General features: G+C 44.5%; 1 protein-coding gene across 3 annotated transcripts in view; it reads left to right on the top strand.

Moving 5' to 3' along the window:
• The window catches only part of LOC141223837 (calcium/calmodulin-dependent protein kinase type 1G-like), a 236,017-nt gene that overhangs the window by 103,326 nt on the left and 114,911 nt on the right, over positions 1-17,780 (top strand). Inside the window, exon 1 of one of the 3 annotated variants that reach the window (XM_073666859.1) lies at positions 16,764-17,087. The exons of the other annotated variants lie outside the window; for them this stretch is intronic. The gene's annotated coding sequence lies outside the window, so the exon portion shown is untranslated. Of the gene's footprint in view, positions 1-16,763; positions 17,088-17,780 lie in introns of those variants that run through there. 3 annotated transcript variants of the gene reach the window in all.

Below are 17,780 nucleotides of genomic sequence, written 5' to 3'. Positions count from 1 at the left end.
TCTGTTGGGACACCCTTGGCCCTGGGTTCCCTGACCCTTCATGTGGTGTGCCTTCGGGGTGAATGTGGTGGGTGACCGTGACAGACACTGCCCACGGTCTCCGGTCTCTGGCTGGGGATTGTTTTTACCCCCACCAGCTTGGGTTCCGGTACCCTGATGCTGACTCCTCACCCGGTGCTCTGATTTGGGTTCTTGGGTCCCTTCTCTTCTGTGCTCTGGGTCTTTCTCTTTTCTCCTCTCTCTCTCTCTGGGGCTGCTCTGCTCCTCTGCTTCTTACTCTGACAGACTGACCCTGATTCTAGTTGGTGCCCACCTTATATATCCCTCTATGTGTGAGCTCAGGTGACCAGCACCCAATGAGCTCCTAACTTTACCCAGGCTGCTCCCCCTATCTGCCCCTACACTACTTGGGATGTTCCACCCCCCTCCCACTCCAGCCAGGAACAGACTCGGTCGTACCTGCACATTTCTAAGTGGGAGTACCGTCGGCCTGTTCCTCGGAAATGGGATGTATGTAGTGTATGCAGCCTACCGAGCTCAGTTCCACTCTCCATCCTTACCCGGGAGTGGAATATCACACCTCTGGGTTGAGGTGCAATACCCCTGTAGCAGCCGAATCCTCAGGGTGCTACATATGCATGTGTCTGATGATGTGTCACACACCACATGGCCAGATAACGTTGAAAAATGTTAAAATGATTTCCTGGTGAATACATTTGTCTTGGTTGAAAGCAATGCAAAAGTGCAAAAACGCATTAAAAACGCTACGTGTGAACATAGCCCAAGGTGTGGAGGAGTATTTTTGTTTTTGGTTATTTATTTTGCCTTATATACAAGTCATTACCCTGGAAAGGATGTTCCTTAACATATTTCCCAGGAAAATCCATTTTGGTTTCGTTTTTGTATGTTTTATTGTGAGTCCGTAAAAGTGGCGTAATACTCTGACCACGTTGCTGACAGCAGTGATCTGGGAGTCAGAGATGCATCCAGGGGTCTTCCCCATGCTGTTCCCATGTCATTTGAGCACTGTTCCCATCGATTTGGGCAATTTTTAGGCCCTCTGCAGACCGCTGGGGGGAGCCACCAGAAAAATGCTCGAGTTTCCCATAGACTTACATTGGGCTCGTTGCTTGGGTCGAGCACCCGAGTATTCTAATTTGCTCGACCCGAGCAACGAGTACCCGAGCATTTTAGTGCTCAATCATCACTAGAAGTTAGGTGTTATACCTTAAGGTTCTCTCAGATGTTTTTGGAAATAAAACCACACTAAAAAGCAAGGTCCAGCATTTAAAAAAGTTGCAGGTGAAAATATTTTGTGGGACCCTAGTGATAATTGTTGGTAACAAGCCTCATCCTTCAATTATTTCATATCTTGTGGAATTCCTGTGCAAAATTTCCTCAGCAATTTTATAAAAATCCACACAGAAATCCGTAGAACCAATCTGTTCCAAATCAGGCAGATCCCATAATATGAGTTTTATACATAAAATCTTATTACATGAGACACTTTTATTTCACTACTACTAGCATAAATGGAATTAATATTGAAAATTTACATTCAACTGAATATGTCATCTATGAAGGTCAGGTGTTGAGTATAGCCACACTAACAGAATGCTGTCTCAAACTAGCATAAGTTTGGACCTACATGTCCAAGTAAAGCTTAGTATCACACCTTAGTCAGCAAAAGAACAGCTTCTGGAGTCTCATTACGACTTTCTATAAGCAGCTTCCCTACTTTGTCCCAGCTCCACGTGTATAGACGTAATATTAGGAGTCAAGTAGGACACCAGTTAAACAACGTCACGGATTATCTATGCTAAGTACAAAATATTTCTTGGACTCAACACTAGAGTTGAGCGTTGTTCTACTCGAACTGTTCGCCAATCTCAAATTCGAGCTGTTTTGGGCGGTGTTCGAGCCGTTCGGCGAACACGAACGATTTGAGAAAAATTCGGCTGTTCGAGGTTATGTTCGATAACTGTTCGTACACCAAAATCATAACTGGATTTTTTCTCAGTAATGATGAAAATTAATGTTAATACGCAGTTTGAGTGTACAGCGGGGTGGGGGGAGGGGCAGGGGATGGATCTCTGCAGGAACAATGAAGATCTCCATTTTTTTTTTCTCTTTCCCGCATTTACAGTGGGGAGGTGCAATCTGTCAGCCTATCAGCAGCGCACACACGGAGCGAAGTGCTTTTTTTCACACAAGCAAGGGCATGTGTCATTGGCAGTGTATGTCACATGTCCTTGCCCTATAAGACCAAGCCATTTTCCCCGTCGCCACCATTTTCTCACTGCTGCAGCTGCGTGTTAGACGGCACCGCTGTTGCTGTGTGCGCTATACCTTGTTAATTTCAAGCCAATTTTCGCACAAATCTACAGATAGCTTGGGAGTAGGGAATAGTTGTGATTGCAGTCCTTTTAAGGACTAGGTTACAGCATTTCTTACGACTTTTATCAGGCAGGTCTGTGCTCTTAAATAGATAGATTGTGGGAGTAAAGACTAATTGTAATTGGAGTCCTTTTCAGGACTAGGTTACATCAGTTCCTATCAGTTTTTGCCAGGCAGGTCTGTGCCAGTGCTGTGCAAGTTTTTTTCACAGCATTTGGCTGAATCTAGCAAAGCTAATCCTTTTTGGCCTATTGCAGAGTGTGTTAGTCAGTGGAGTAGCCTATCTGTGTTGCAAGATATACCACCTGTGTATAGAATACCAATTTTTTTACTGCACCTAGTGAAGTAAAATCTTTTGGGCATAGCATCATTCTATTAGTCCATCTATACTGACCTCCATCAGGTTGCAAATTGAATATAATTTTTTTCTGCATCTAGCTCTGAAAAAATATTGGGCTTCTAGCAGTGTGTGGGACTTGTTGTATTAATCCATCTATACAGACCTCCATCAGGTTGCAAACTGAATATATTTTTTTCTGCATCTACCTCTGAAAAAATATTGGGCTTCTAGCTGTGTGTGGGACTTGTTGTATTAGTCCATCTATACTGACCTCCATCAGGTTGCAAACTGAATATATTTTTTTCTGCATCTACCTCTGAAAAAATATTTGGCCTTCTAGCAGTGTGTGGGACTTGTTGTATTAGTCCATCTATACTGACCTCCATCAGGTTGCAAACTGAATATATTTTTTTCTGCATCTACCTCTGAAAAAATATTTGGCCTTCTAGCAGTGTGTGGGACTTTCTCTATTAGTCCATCTATACTGACCTCCATCAGGTTGCAAATTAAAAATAATTTTTATCTGCATCTACCTCTGAAAAAATATTTGGGCTTCTAGCTATGTGTGGAACTTGTTCTATTAATCCATCTATACAGACCTCCATCAGGTTGCAAACTGAATATAATTTTTTTCTGCATCTAGCTCTGAAAAAATATTTGGCCTTCTAGCAGTGTGTGGGACTTGTTCTATTAGTCCACCTATACTGACCTCCATCAGGTTGCAAATTCAAAATAATTTTTTGTCTGCATCTAGCTCTGAAAAAATATTTGGCCTTCTAGCAGTGTGTGGGACTTGTTCTATTAGTCCATCTATACTGACCTCCATCAGGTTGCAAATTGAATATAATTTTTATCTGCATCTAGCTCTGAAAAAATATTTGGCCTTCTAGCAGTGTGTGGGACTTTCTCTATTAGTCCATCTATACTGACCTCCATCAGGTTGCAAATTAAAAATAATTTTTATCTGCATCTACCTCTGAAAAAATATTTGGGCTTCTAGCTATGTGTGGAACTTGTTCTATTAATCCATCTATACAGACCTCCATCAGGTTGCAAACTGAATATAATTTTTTTCTGCATCTAGCTCTGAAAAAATATTTGGCCTTCTAGCAGTGTGTGGGACTTGTTCTATTAGTCCACCTATACTGACCTCCATCAGGTTGCAAATTCAAAATAATTTTTTGTCTGCATCTAGATCTGAAAAAATATTTGGCCTTCTAGCAGTGTGTGGGACTTGTTCTATTAGTCCATCTATACTGACCTCCATCAGGTTGCAAATTGAATATAATTTTTTTCTGCATCTAACCCAGCCAATAGTTTTGGCCTAATACCACAGTTTGGCCACTCAGCTCTGCTCGGTTCCCATCCATTGTTTTTTTGTGCAAACAACTCCAGAGTCGTGAATTAGTTAACCACCAAAATGAGTGGAAAAAGGCCTGCTGCTGGTGGAAAGGGGAATAGGCGTGTTGGGAAGGGGAAAAAAGGTTGTGTCCGTGGGGTAGGTGTTAAATCAACAGTAACATCTGCAGAAGAAAGACCATCTTCCAGCCAAACTAAAATGTCTACTTCTTTTAGCGGACAATGTAATAAGATCCCTTTCTTACGGCCACGCCAATCGCTACAAATTCCAGATGAGGCACAAAAACAGCAGGTGCTTTAACGGATATCAAGTGCTCCTTTAAGTGGGCTCTCCTCCACATCAACTTCAACATCACAAATACTCCAGTCCTCAAAGGTGTCACCCCAATCGCACTTGCTTCCTCACAGCTCCCAAATCTCCAGCTGCCCGTCTGAGTATGAGGTAGAACAGATGGTTGAGTCTGCAGAGCTGTTTACTCATACTATAGCCTGGGAATCAGAGGTCGACTCCAGCGCTTCTGTGAATCCAGACGAGGAAATGATCTGCACTGATGCCCAGAATCTTTATGAGTCGGATCCAGGACCAGACGCAGAAGGTTCTGACCATAATGTAGACCCTCATTCCCAAACTGTAACTCCTGTTGGTGGAGACAATGAGGAAGACGATGATAAGACTCAAATACCTGATTGGAGCGACAACTTTAGTTTTTTGTCAGGGCAGGAACAGGTTGGCTCTGAGGACGACGGGTGTGATAACGCACAGGGTGATGATGATGAGGTTGGAGATCCCACTTACTGTCAACCCACAGTCAGCCAAGAGATGAGGTCAGCAGAGGAGGTGGAGGAAGATGCTAGTAACGACGAGGTCAGGTTGCGCCTTCCTGGACAGAGACGTAGTACTGGAAGTACGTCAACAACTGCATCCTCAAACACAACTCTGCCTCTCACCACAAGTCGTGGTGGCTCTTCAGGTCGCATGGGTGCTAAGCCTTGCATAGCCTGGGCATTTTTTCAGATCGATAAAGATGACCCAACTCGTGTTATCTGTAACATTTGTCAGCAAAAGCTAAGTAGAGGCCAAAAAATACATAGTTTGAGTACTTCATGCATGAACCGGCACATGGACATGAAGCATAAGTTGCAGTGGGAAGCTCAGTGTGCTACAATGCGGCCTAGCCGGCCGGGCCAACCACCGTCTGCCATATCTTGTGCATCCGCGGCCTCTTCATCCTCTGTGACTGGGGGGACAGCAGTCACACCTGTTTTGGGGCGCAGACCTGCCACCTCTTTACCCGCAACAGCCAGCGTGATTGGCAGGTCATCATTTTCTTTGGAGGTGGTAACACCAGCTGGTGTTGAGCGCTGTCCAACATCGATAGCACCACCTTTGGATCAAGGCAACCTAACATGTCCGCCTGCATCTTCTTCACAGGCCGGCAGTTTGCCGGGGACACCCTTATCAACCCCGTCTAAGCACAATAGCCAGCCCTCGGTCCCTCAGATGTGGACAAGTAAAAGACCATTTCCTCCTAGCCATGAGAAAGCTAAGAGGTTGAATTTCACCATCTGCAAGCTCTTGGCTACAGAAATGCTGCCTTTCCGCCTGGTGGACACAGAGGATTTTCGAGACCTTATGTCCGTCGCAGTGCCCCAGTACCAGATGCCCAGTCGGCACAACTTCTCAAAGAAAGGTGTGCCTGCGCTCCACCAGCATGTCGCACACAACATCACCGCTTCTTTGAGAAACTCTGTGTGTGACAGGGTGCATTTCACCACATACACTTGGACGAGTAGGCATGGACAGGGGCGTTACATGTCGCTGACTGGGCACTGGGTAACTATGGTGACAGCAGGACAAGGGGCTGCTGTCCAAGTCTTGCCGTCCCCACGAGTTGTGCGTCAATCCTCTTTATGTCAAAGTTCCTCCACTGCTTCTGCCTCCTCAACCTCCTCTCGGTCTTCCACCTGCACCCAAAGCCTGTCTGGTCATGCCACAAGCTTTCTAACTGCGCAGAAGGGATCCTGCACACCTCCTTACTATGCTGGCAGTAGGGCTCAACGTCATCAGGCGGTTTTTACATTGAAATGTCTGGGAAATGTGAGTCACACAGCTGAGGAGTTGTGGTCAGCTCTGGAGAACCAATTTCATGAATGGTTGTCTCCACTGGACCTGAAACCAGGGCCGTGTGCGACAATGCTGCAAACCTGGGTGCAGCCCTTCGCCGGGGCAATGTCACACACGTGCCTTGTATGGCTCACGTGTTGAACCTGGTTGTCCAGCAATTTTTAGCCCACTATCCCAGACTAGATGGCCTCCTGCAGAGGGCACGGTCGCTGTGTGCTCACTTCCGCCGTTCGCATCCCGCAGCTCAGCGACTTACATCTCTACAGAAGTCGTTGGGCCTGCCACTTCACCGGCTAAAATGCGATGTGCCTACCCGGTGGAATTCAACTCTGCACATGTTGCAGCGACTGTGGCAGCACCGACAAGCCCTGGTGCAATACGTTCTGACGTATAGCCTGGGCCAACGAGATCCAGAGGTGGGGCAAATCACGCTAGAGGAGTGGTCTCAGATCAGGGACCTATGCACCCTTCTGCACAGTTTTGAAATGGCGACGAAGATGTTTAGTGCTGACGATGCCATTATCAGCATGACTATTCCTGTGATTTACATGCTGGAGCACATGTTAAACAGAATTCGGAGTCAGGTGGTGGCACAAGAGGAGGTGGAGGAAGTAGAGGAGGAGGAGTTGTATGTGGAAGGGCTAACATCTGCAAGGTCCAGACGGTCGGCAGCACCAAGGCGGCAGGCATGTGAGGGTGGGGGAGATGGTTTTACCAGGGCGCATGGTAGCAGCCAAACTAGTAAGGAAGGTGCAGGAGCCCAGGAAGAAGTGGAGGACGAACTGATGGAAGACTCATCAGATGAGGGAGACCTTGATCACATTTCTGTTGTGCGAGGTTGGGGGGAGAGGACAGAGGAAGGAAGCATGATTGTTACCTCGCCACCAACACAACAGGGACTTGGCGCTCCTGGATGCGCAACACACATGAGTGCCTTCTTGCTGCACTACCTGCAACATGACCCTCGAATTGTGAGAATTAGAAATAATCCTGACTACTGGGTTGCCACACTGTTAGATCCCCGGTACAAAAGTAAATTTGCAGAAATTATTCCTGCCATAGAAAGGGATGCACGCATGCAGGAGTATCAGCAGAGACTGTTGCAGAATCTTACATGGTCTTTTCCACAAAATACCAGTGGTGCACGTAGTGAATCTCACAGTTCCAACTTGCCAACCGTGGGACCGTCAAGTGTTCAGCACTCAAACCGTAACAGAACCACAGTATCTGCTGGTAACATCAATTTTGCGGAATCATTTCACCACTTTTTTAGCCCATCCTTTGCAAGGCCACAGGAGACAAGAAGTCTGACACATAGTCAACGCCTAGAGACGATGGTACAGGAGTATCTCCAAGTAAACATTGAAGCCATGACTGTGTCACTGGACCCTTGCTCTTTTTGGGCTTCCAATCTGGATAAATGGCCGGAGCTAGCCACTTACGCCTTGGAGATCTTGTCATGCCCCGCAGCCAGCGTTCTGTCTGAACGTGTGTTCAGCGCTGCTGGTGGTGTGCTGACAGATAAGCGCACGCGGCTCTCCACTGATAATGTAGACAGACTCACGTTCATAAAGATGAACAAATCATGGATCCGAAACGACTTTTCTACCCCTGTGTCATCCTGGGGAGAGTAAAAGCTTGATGATTGGTTAAAATCACCCTACCAACCGTTTTAAGCTTTCAAATTACTAATCATGTTTATCTGTATCTTGGCTGGAAAATAATTTGGGCTTTGTAGCAGTGTGCAGCACTGATTCTATTAGGCCATCTATAATAAGCTCCACCAGATTTAAAATTACTAATCATGTTTATCTGTATCTTGACTGGAAAATAATTTGGGCTTTGTAGCAGTGTGCAGCACTGATCCTATTAGGCCATCTATACTAAAGCTTCACCAGATTTAAAATTACTAATAATTTTTAGCTGCATCTAGCCCGGAAAATAATTTTGGGGCTCCGAGATGCGCAAGACACATAAGTGCCTTCTTGCTGCACTACCTGCAGCATGACCCTCATATTGTCAGAATTCGAAGTAATCATGACTACTGGGTTGCCACACTCTTAGATCCCCCAAACTTTTCGATCAACCTTTTCATTTTAATAAAGACCAAAAAAATGGTCATTTTTGAAATTATAAGCATTAGCAGGTTGTTAGAAACTGAAATCAAACAGTTTTCAACTCAAAACTTTATTCTAGGTGATGTTACATTTTCACATAGGACCCCTTATTCGAAAGGAGCTTCTGAACTCTCTCGTCCATTGAATTTGTCAGGTTTTGGATGGTTTCTGCTTCAATTGTTTTGCATGAGGACAGAATACCCTCCCAGAGCTGTTGCTTAGATGTGAACTGCCTCCCGCCATCATAGACACTCCTTTTAATGATGCTCCAAAGGTTCTGAATGGGGTAGAGGTCAGGGGAGCATGGGGGTCGCACCATAAGTTTGTCCCCTTTTATGCCCATATCAGCCAGAGATGCAGATGTTTTATGTGCAGCATGAGATGGTGCATTATCATGCAAAAAAATGATCTTGCTGTTAAATACACGGTTCTTCTTCTTGAACCATGGCAGGAAGTGCTGTTTGAGAAAATCCACATACATTATGGAGTTCATCTTTAGCGCCTTCAGGGATCCTAAAGGGGCCGACAATCTCTCTCCCCATGATTCCAGCCCAAAACATTACTCCACCTCCTCCTTGTTGGTGCTGTAGCCGTGTTTGCGTGGGGTGTCCATCAACCAGCCATCCTCCACTCCATCCATCTGGACCATCGAGCGCTGCACGGCACTCATCCGTGAACAAAACAGTTTTGAAATCAGTCTTCATGTAATGTTTGGCCCACTGGAGCCGTTTCTGCTTGTGTGAAGTGGATAGAGGAGGTCGACAGGATGGCGTATGCACAGCTGCAAACCTCTGAAGGACCCTGCATCTTGTTGTTCGGGGGACGTTGGAGGCACCAGCAGCTTCAAAAACTTGTCTGCTGCTATGACAAGGCTTTTTTGCCGCTGCTCTTTCAACCTGACGTAATTGCCTGTAGGAAAGAGTCCTCAATTTGCCCTTATCAGCACGCACACGTGTGTACTGTGAATCAGCTACATACTTCTTGATTGCCAAGACACTTCATCCTGATCATCGCATAATGTTGATTGTAGTCATGCCTTGACCTAAACACTCCACAATTTGTTGCTTCTCAGCAGCCGACACATCCTTTTTCTTTCCCATTTTGGCAGAAAATGTAGGCTGCTTAATAATGTGAGACAGCCTTCTTAAGTAGTCTTGCCTTTCATTGGACACACCTGCCAAACTAATTAGCACAGGTGTCTGCAATTGCTTACAGTGATATAAAGAGCCCTGACACACATCACCATCAATGAGTTTAACTGACAAACAAACAAATTCTTCCCTTATCACTCCTAAACACATTTTGCATAATAATTTGGAACACAGTGTACATGTGCTTTTCCACAAAACACCAGTGGTTCACGTAGTGAATCTTACAGTTCTAACTTGCCAACCGTGGTCTGTATGGAGTTGTTCAATAAAGGGCCCAAAATTAAGATAACATAGATGGGAGAGGTCTCTATGAATAGGAATTCCTAAGTATTTGATACCCTGTGAGGGCCAGGCAAAGGGAAAGTTGGACTGGATGGAATCCTATATGGATTTGGGGAGGGAGACATCGAGGGCCTCAGACTTCGCTGCATTGATTTTAAAATTTGACCATGTAACAAAGTGATTTATTTCAGCCATAACAGCATGGATGGATATATGTGATTGAGTGATATATACTAGGACATCATCAGCAAATAGAGAGCACTTGTACTCGGTGCCTCCCACCTCAATCCACCTAATATTGGGGTTATGGCGAATTGATGAGAGCAGGTGCTCCGTCACTAGGATGTATAAGAGAGGGGACAGAGAACATCCCTGCCTTGTCCCATTGGTGATTGTGAAAGGTGATGAAAATGTTCTGACGCGCCCCCTGGGCCTTGGGACACCCGGAGCCGGACCCTTTTTGGTGGATGCTGGTGGTTGTAGTCTCCGTGGCGGCGACCCGGTTCCGTGGCTCAGGGCGGTCAAACCAGTGGCGGAACTATTTATGTGGTTTTGATGTTTAAATGTCCGACTACGCCACCCGTGGATTGCGGTCAGAGTGAACCGCCGCTCCAGGGCAGACCGCTGAGGCTGGTGTTGTGGGTGCAGCAGAGCGTAGCATAACTCCCCACGGGATTAGTATAGCCTCAGGGCAGTGTATGCGGAGGATGGGGGTGATGGTGCAGGGCAGCAGCAGTAACGACACGGAGTCAGTGATGCAGTCCAGGGCCTTTTCTCACAGTTCTTATTATCCAGACCACGTCTGCAGGTAACGGCTGCCCACGTCGTACTGTGCTCACCAGGTGAGGGGCTCAGACAACTCCCAGATAACTTTGGAGCGCTTCACAGGACCCCCTTTGTGTGTCCTTTGTCTGGCCTTTCTTACCAACCCTTCTGTCCGGCTGCCTCGGGCCTCCTCTTGGTAAACTTGGCGCCAGTTTCCCTGACCCTATGTGGTGCCTTCCTAGGGGGTGTAGCGAGGGGCTGCGCCACATAAAATGTCACAGCCTCCTGTTTCTAGCTGAGGGTCGTTTCCTGCCTCCACTAGTTTCGGGGACCGGTCTCCCCCTTTGGCCTGACCCCTCCACGCAGGTGGATTCGGGCGTGCGGTGGCGACTCGCCCGTCCGCACCCCTGGGATCCCTTCGTTCCTCGTTCCTGGAGCCTTCTCCGCTCCTCTTCCTTCCTTCTCCCTCTTCCAGGCCTGGGCCTCTGTTACTAGGCCCGCCTCCGGAGCAGAGCTCATGCAGAGCCCCTGCTCCCTGCCACTTCTGCTCAGACTTCTCTGCACTGAACTAAGATGGTGTCCACCTTTTATACTCCCTTCTCAATGCACCCAGGAACTGCTTCCTCCCTGCTCCTGCACTACAGGGTTCCCCTTCCTCAGTGTTCCCTCCCCCCACTCCAGCCAGGGACAGGGACTGTCGTGCCCATCTCAGGGGCATATTGGTCGCCCTGCCCCACGGAAATGTGGTGTAATGCATGCAGGTGTCGGGTCCTGATCCACACTACATCCTTACCTGAGAGTGAGATATCACACCTCTGGGTGAGGTGCAATACCTCTGTAGCAACCGAGCCCTCAGGGTGCTACAGTTCCATTTATCTTCAGCCTAGGTGACGTATTGCGATACAGGGCCGTGATTTTGGCTATAAAAGGGTCCCCTAGACCCCTACCCCAAGCTTTTTAAGAGAATAATATATGGCGTGCCAGGAGACTCTATGCTTTCTCAGCATCCAACGAGAGTATCTAATTACAAATTTTTAACTGCATCTAGCCCAGGAAATACTTTGTGCCTAGTAGCAGTGTCTGCTAGTCAGCGGATTATCCCGGCTGTTAAGCAAGCTACACCACCTGTAGTTTGGACACTTAATTTTTTCAAAGGAAATGCTTCGGGACCACGGGATACTCAGTGAAGAGCATCAGGAGGCACCCCAAGGCATAGGGGCTGGGACTGGCAGTAGGATGCCTTGCGGTGGACAGCCGAGCTCGATCCTTATAAAAGCTTTTTAACTGCAGCAGCTTTAGTGGACGCTACTGAAGCTGGAATTACGTGGCTGCTGGCATGAGACTTGCCCTCCAATAGATCCTTGTAAATGGATTTAAAGTGTATTCATTCAAATTAGAGAGACAATTTAAATTAAAAAGCTTAGAGCTGCCTCCACCACAGGGGGGCTCGCTCGACCCACCAGCGGACAGGCACCAGTATTGGGAGAGGGGGGCTGGCCGTCAGGGTTCACCGCGGCTCTGGCACAAACCCGGCGACGCGGAGGTGGCACGGGCAGGAGCTGACTGAACGTGTCGGCTTCTCACTTTTTGGATTTTAGAAGGGCATGACATGCCTATATCTGTGTCTCCCCCTCCTTTTACTCCTCCACCTCTTTTCTTTTCGCATGACTATATGTACTTGTCACTTTTCCATGTGTTAGTTGTGTCTTCTGAGCAGTTTGTCAGCTTTTGGACACCTTTGAAGGTGTTTTCTATGTGTTTCTATGTGTTTTTGTTTGCCTGCCATTGGTTTTAACGGTGTTCGAAGGTGTTCGACGAACAGTTCGACGAACAGTTCGGCGAACACACGGGTGTTCGACGAACCAAACCGAACTCGAACACTACGGGGGTGGCTCAACACTACTCAACACACCTAGCTATCAGATTACTAATCAGCTCTCACATCATGTTTAAAAGCAGCAATTCTAATTAAAACTATAGCTAGGCATCACCTGGGGCAAAGATCAAGTGTACACCCCTATATGCACACACACATCCTGAACCTAACTACATCACCCCCGTCATAAATTTAAACTAATATAGATAACTGATATATGCTGATATATACTGATAAATGCAATACATACTGCACACATACATATAGTATACCACCTGCATTGATAATATCGCTACACTGTACACAAACATAGTACTGCTATACTACAGATACTCAAGTGCTATGCACTTCGAGTACCATGTACTATATGTTAACGCTGACCTGGATGAATACATAGAAATTCTATATGATACAAACAAACATACTATTTACAGTACACTTTACATACATTACACACACGTACAAATACAGTTCATTCACATTACATATAAATCATACGCACACGCATACACATTAAACACACATAGTTGCAAACATATACTGAATGTATGTGTATATATATTTATTTATATATATACATTGTGGAAAATAAGTATTTGATACACTGCCGATTTTGCAAGTTTTCCCACCTACAAAGAATGGAGAGGTCTGTCATTTTTATCGTAGGTACACTTCAACTGCGAGAGACAGAATCTAAAAATAAAACCAGAAAATCAGATTGCATAATTTTTAAATAATTAAATTGCATTATATTGCATGAAATAAGTATTAGATCACCTACCAACAAGCAAGAATTCTGTCTCTCACAGACCTGTTAGTTTTTCTTTAAGAAGCCCTCCTACACCTACTCCTACTCCTACTCCATTACCTGTATTAATTGCATCTGTTTGAACTCTTTACCTGTATAAAATACACCTGTCCACACACTCAATCACACTCCAACCTCTCAATCATGGCCAAGACCAAAAAGCTGTCTAAGGACACCAGGGACAAAATTGCAGACCTGCACAAGGCTGGGATGGACTACAGGACATTAGCCAAGCATCTTGCCGAGAAGGCAACAACTTTTGGCACAATTATAAGAAAATGGAAGAAACAAAAGCTGACTGTCAATCTTCCTCGGTCTGGGGTTCAATACAAGATCTCGCCTCCTGGGGTAAGGATGATTCTTGGAAAGGTCATAAATCAGCCCAGAACTACACGGGAGGACCTGGTCAATGACCTGAAGAGAGCTGGGACCACAGTCTCAAACATTACCATTAGTAACACACTATATCATGGATTAAAATCCTGCAGGGCACGCAAGGTCCCCCTGCTCACACCAGCACATGTCCAGGCCCATTTGAAGTTCACTAATGACCATTTGGATGATCCAGAGCAGGCATGGGAGAAGGTCATGTGGTCAGATGAGACCAAAATAGAACTTTTTGATATCAACTCCACTCGCCGTGTTTGGAGGAAGAAGAAGGATGAGTACAACCCCAAGAACACAGTCCCAAATGTGAAGCATCGTGGGGTAAACATCATACTTTGGGGGTGCTTTTCTGCAAACGGGACAGGACGACTGCACCGTATTGAAGGGAGGATGGATGAGGTCATGTATCGAATGAATTTGGCCAACAACCTCCTTCCCTCAGTAAGAGCATTGAAGATGGGTCGTGGGCAGCTGGGTCTTCCAACATGACTCGAAACACACAGCCAGGGCAACTAAGGAGTGGCTCCATAAGAAGCATTTCAAGGTCCTGGAGTGGCCTAGCCAGTCTCCAGACCTGAATCCAATTGAAAATCTTTGGAGGAAGCTAAAACTCAATCTTGCCCAGCGACAGCCCCGAAACCTGAAAGATCTGGAGATCTGTATGGAGGAGTGGGCCAAACTCCCTGATGCAGTGTGTGCAAACTTGGTCAAGAACTACTGGAAACATCTGACCTCTGTAATTGCAAACAAAGGTTTCTGTACCAAATATTAAGTTCTGTTTTTGTATTGTGTCGAATACTTATTTCATGCAATAAAATGCAAATTAATTATGTAAAAATCAAACAATGTGATTTTCTGTTTTGTTTTTTTTTAAGATTCTGTCTCTCACAGGTGAAGTGACCTACAATAAAAATTACAGACCTCTCCATTCCTTGTAGGTGGGAAAACTTGCAAAAGTGGCAGTGTATCAAATACTTATTTTCCCCACTGTATATATAAACACTACACATACTTACCTCTTGTTACATGATCAACCACTTCATTCCCAGTGGCGCCTGACAGAGATATCATTTTTCAGAATTTCATCGTTTTAGAAGACACTAGTTTATCAAATGCAATCTGTAACCTAACATGACGATCCAGAGGAAGGTAAAACCCCATGAGGCAGGTGTTAATTGCCCCATATTAGTAGAAAAATTCCTTTCCAACTCCACATCTGTAAAGGCAAATACCCATAATATTCAATATTATATTTTTACAGAAAGGCATCCAGTACCTCCTTGTACTTATTAGGTGAATTAACCAGAGTTCCATAATCTCACTTATCGCACAGTAAAGAATCATCGGTTATGATGATGATTGAACCGTCTTTCTCTTGATGCAGAGGATGCTCCCTTGACATCGTTGTAGGCATAGATGTAAAAAGATCAACAGAAAGATTTCAGTATTATTCCTTCATATATTTGAATATTATAATTAGATAGTCTATAAGTCTTTATTTCTCCAAACAGAATTTTATAACCAAGTGTAATAACCTGTCTTGGTATTGCAGCTCACCCATTCACTTAATAACCTTGGTCGCTCTTCTCTACACTTGCTCTAGTTTTGTTGTGTCTATTTAATACACTCGAGTCCAAAATTGTAAACAGTATTCCAAGTGTAACCAGACTAATGACTTGTAGAGGCAACACTATGTTCTTCTCACGAGCATCTACAGTATGTATGCCTCTTTTGATGAAACTTTTTGACCGACAGTTTTACCCAGTGTTTTGCTATTTAGTACATAACTGTTCATGTATTTCCCCTACCCAAAAGCATGTCTTTAATTTTATCAGTGTAAAAACTTCAATTGCCATTTATCTGCCCAAGTCATCAGCTTTCCCAAATCCCTTTGTAATATTAAATTATCATTCTCTGTGTTCATTAGCTTACAGAGCTTAGCATTATGTGCAACTATTGAAATTCTATTCCATATCCCTTCCTATTACTGACACATTATCATAATAAAAAGCAGAGGGCCCAATACTGACCCTGTAGTACCCCACTGTTAACTGTTACCCAGTTAGAGTTTGTCCTATGAAAGGTGTTGATTTAAGGGAATAGAGCTGATGAAAACTTTCAGTATTAAAACATAACTTTTAATAGATCATTAAAAAGGTTGCGTCCGCCAGTGTAATCATGTAAAAGCGTCCAACAAAATTATGAACCAAGATAGTCAATGCCTACTAATATTACACATAAATCCACTTTTGTAGGTCATATGGAGACAGACATACATTAAACAAATCCGTACACACATATATGCAAGTGTATCCCCAATCAGTAGTAAATTCCCAAATAATTCTGATAATGGTCAGTGGTAGAAACAGACAGATACACATCAGATAGATCCGTATATATATATAGTGTATGAGTAGATGTATTCCAATTAGTAGTAGATCCCAGTTAATAGTTCTAACAATGCTCAGTAGGAAAGATCAAAATCCAATAATTGTTTAGTGTCTGCCTACCACAAAAGGTCATGGTGTTTGTAGAATACATAAATCGGTTGCTATTTAAGAGATGTAGAATGAAACAATCTCACCCATCAATCCATCTATGGATTTGAGTCCTTGCAAACATGACTCTCCTTCTTGGTAGGGCAGTAGTCCGGATTTACACCTATTGGTCCTTATACATACTAACCAAGTCCTGTTTCTCCAAGACTTCTGCCCTAACAAGTGCAGTCCACAGCTGTCCCTAAATAAAGACACCTTGAGTTCTCCTTATGTGTCGCCCAGCGTGTTTCCTCTAATCGGCTTCATCAGGGGATTGTAATGCACATATCCATCTATCTTCCATCTCAGGTTATGGTGCTGTCACTACAGTGAGTAGGCTCTTTGGGGTGAGGAGTGAGCTAATTGCTTCTCCTTTCCCCCTGTCTTTCGCTCTTTATTTATTCCTGACAACTTTGTCCATTTTAGCCCAGTTACTCATGACAATTGCAATCACATTTGTGTTATTTTAATCCTATGCCTGGACACTTTAAGTTCCAGACTATAAGAATTTCATATAAATTCCGGAAAATGACATGCCTATACACCACGATTGCTGCCATGGTGATGACAAGGTCAACAAATGAACTGATATTTTACCGTTACACTAATGTTCTCAGGCGGATTACACAAAGCAAAGACGTTAGGCAGCATTTACTGTGCAGGCAGAATGGAAGCCGGAGAGCTGCTCCTTACACCAGATGCGGTCAGATTCATTGACCTTCTGCTCCTCTGCCGGCGCACATTGATGGACACCTAAGGAGATTTGAAATTGTACGGATTTGTATTTTAAGATCACACGTGCCTGTGTCGTCCCTGCTCGCTTCTATAATCTGATAGGACCCTCCTCTCATTAGCTTCACTGGCAAACCTTCCCGAAGACAACATTAGTTTAGCATTGTGGTTGCCAGGCATACAAGAGCAGCTTGGCCCTCCCGGACTTCAGGTAGGAATTATTTTATACTGGTTTCTTCATACTATCAAATTCATTGAATCTCCCATAAACCTAGGGATGAATCCGACACAATGTTGTGCTTGCTTGTCTACATGAGCGCCCCAGGCTGCATGTTGTGTCTTACAGAGTATTACTCGTATCCATTAGAAATAAGGTGCATGCATACACTCTGCTATTACATAATTACCATTAATCATCATTAACACAGTCTGAAATGTTTCCGCCAATTTTTTAATTACTCCTATAAATCCAGTTGTTGGGCTACATTAGACTCATCATTGGTTATATTGTTTGACGAGCTCTTACAATCATGACTCAATCGGATGAGGGTGTTGAAGATGCACACCTTCAGTATTTGGTCAGTATTTTCCATCAGTATTTGTAAGGAAAAACCAGGTGAGGAACAATCAGAGGAAAAGTATAATAGAAACACGTCACTACTTCTGGATTTATCACCCACTCCTGGTTTTGGCTTATAAATACTGATGTAACGTACTCTCAGACAGATAAGTGATGTTTTTGGTGAATAACTTGTTGCCCGGTTGCTTATAAAAGTCAATTCTGTTTTTTTTATTATTATTAAGTTCCATAAGATTTAACAGTCAAGCATGATAAATCAGAAGAAACAGTTTTTAGAGTTTTTATTATGCCAAATTTTTCCTTTCTCCATAGAAATGAATGCTG

This window comes from Phyllobates terribilis, unplaced genomic scaffold (genome assembly GCF_046119375.1).
Source record: "Phyllobates terribilis strain yellow unplaced genomic scaffold, ASM4611937v1 Scaffold_2__4_contigs__length_985480577, whole genome shotgun sequence".
Classification (NCBI taxonomy): Eukaryota; Metazoa; Chordata; class Amphibia; order Anura; family Dendrobatidae; genus Phyllobates; species Phyllobates terribilis.
This window is presented reverse-complemented; position numbering and strand designations above follow the sequence as displayed.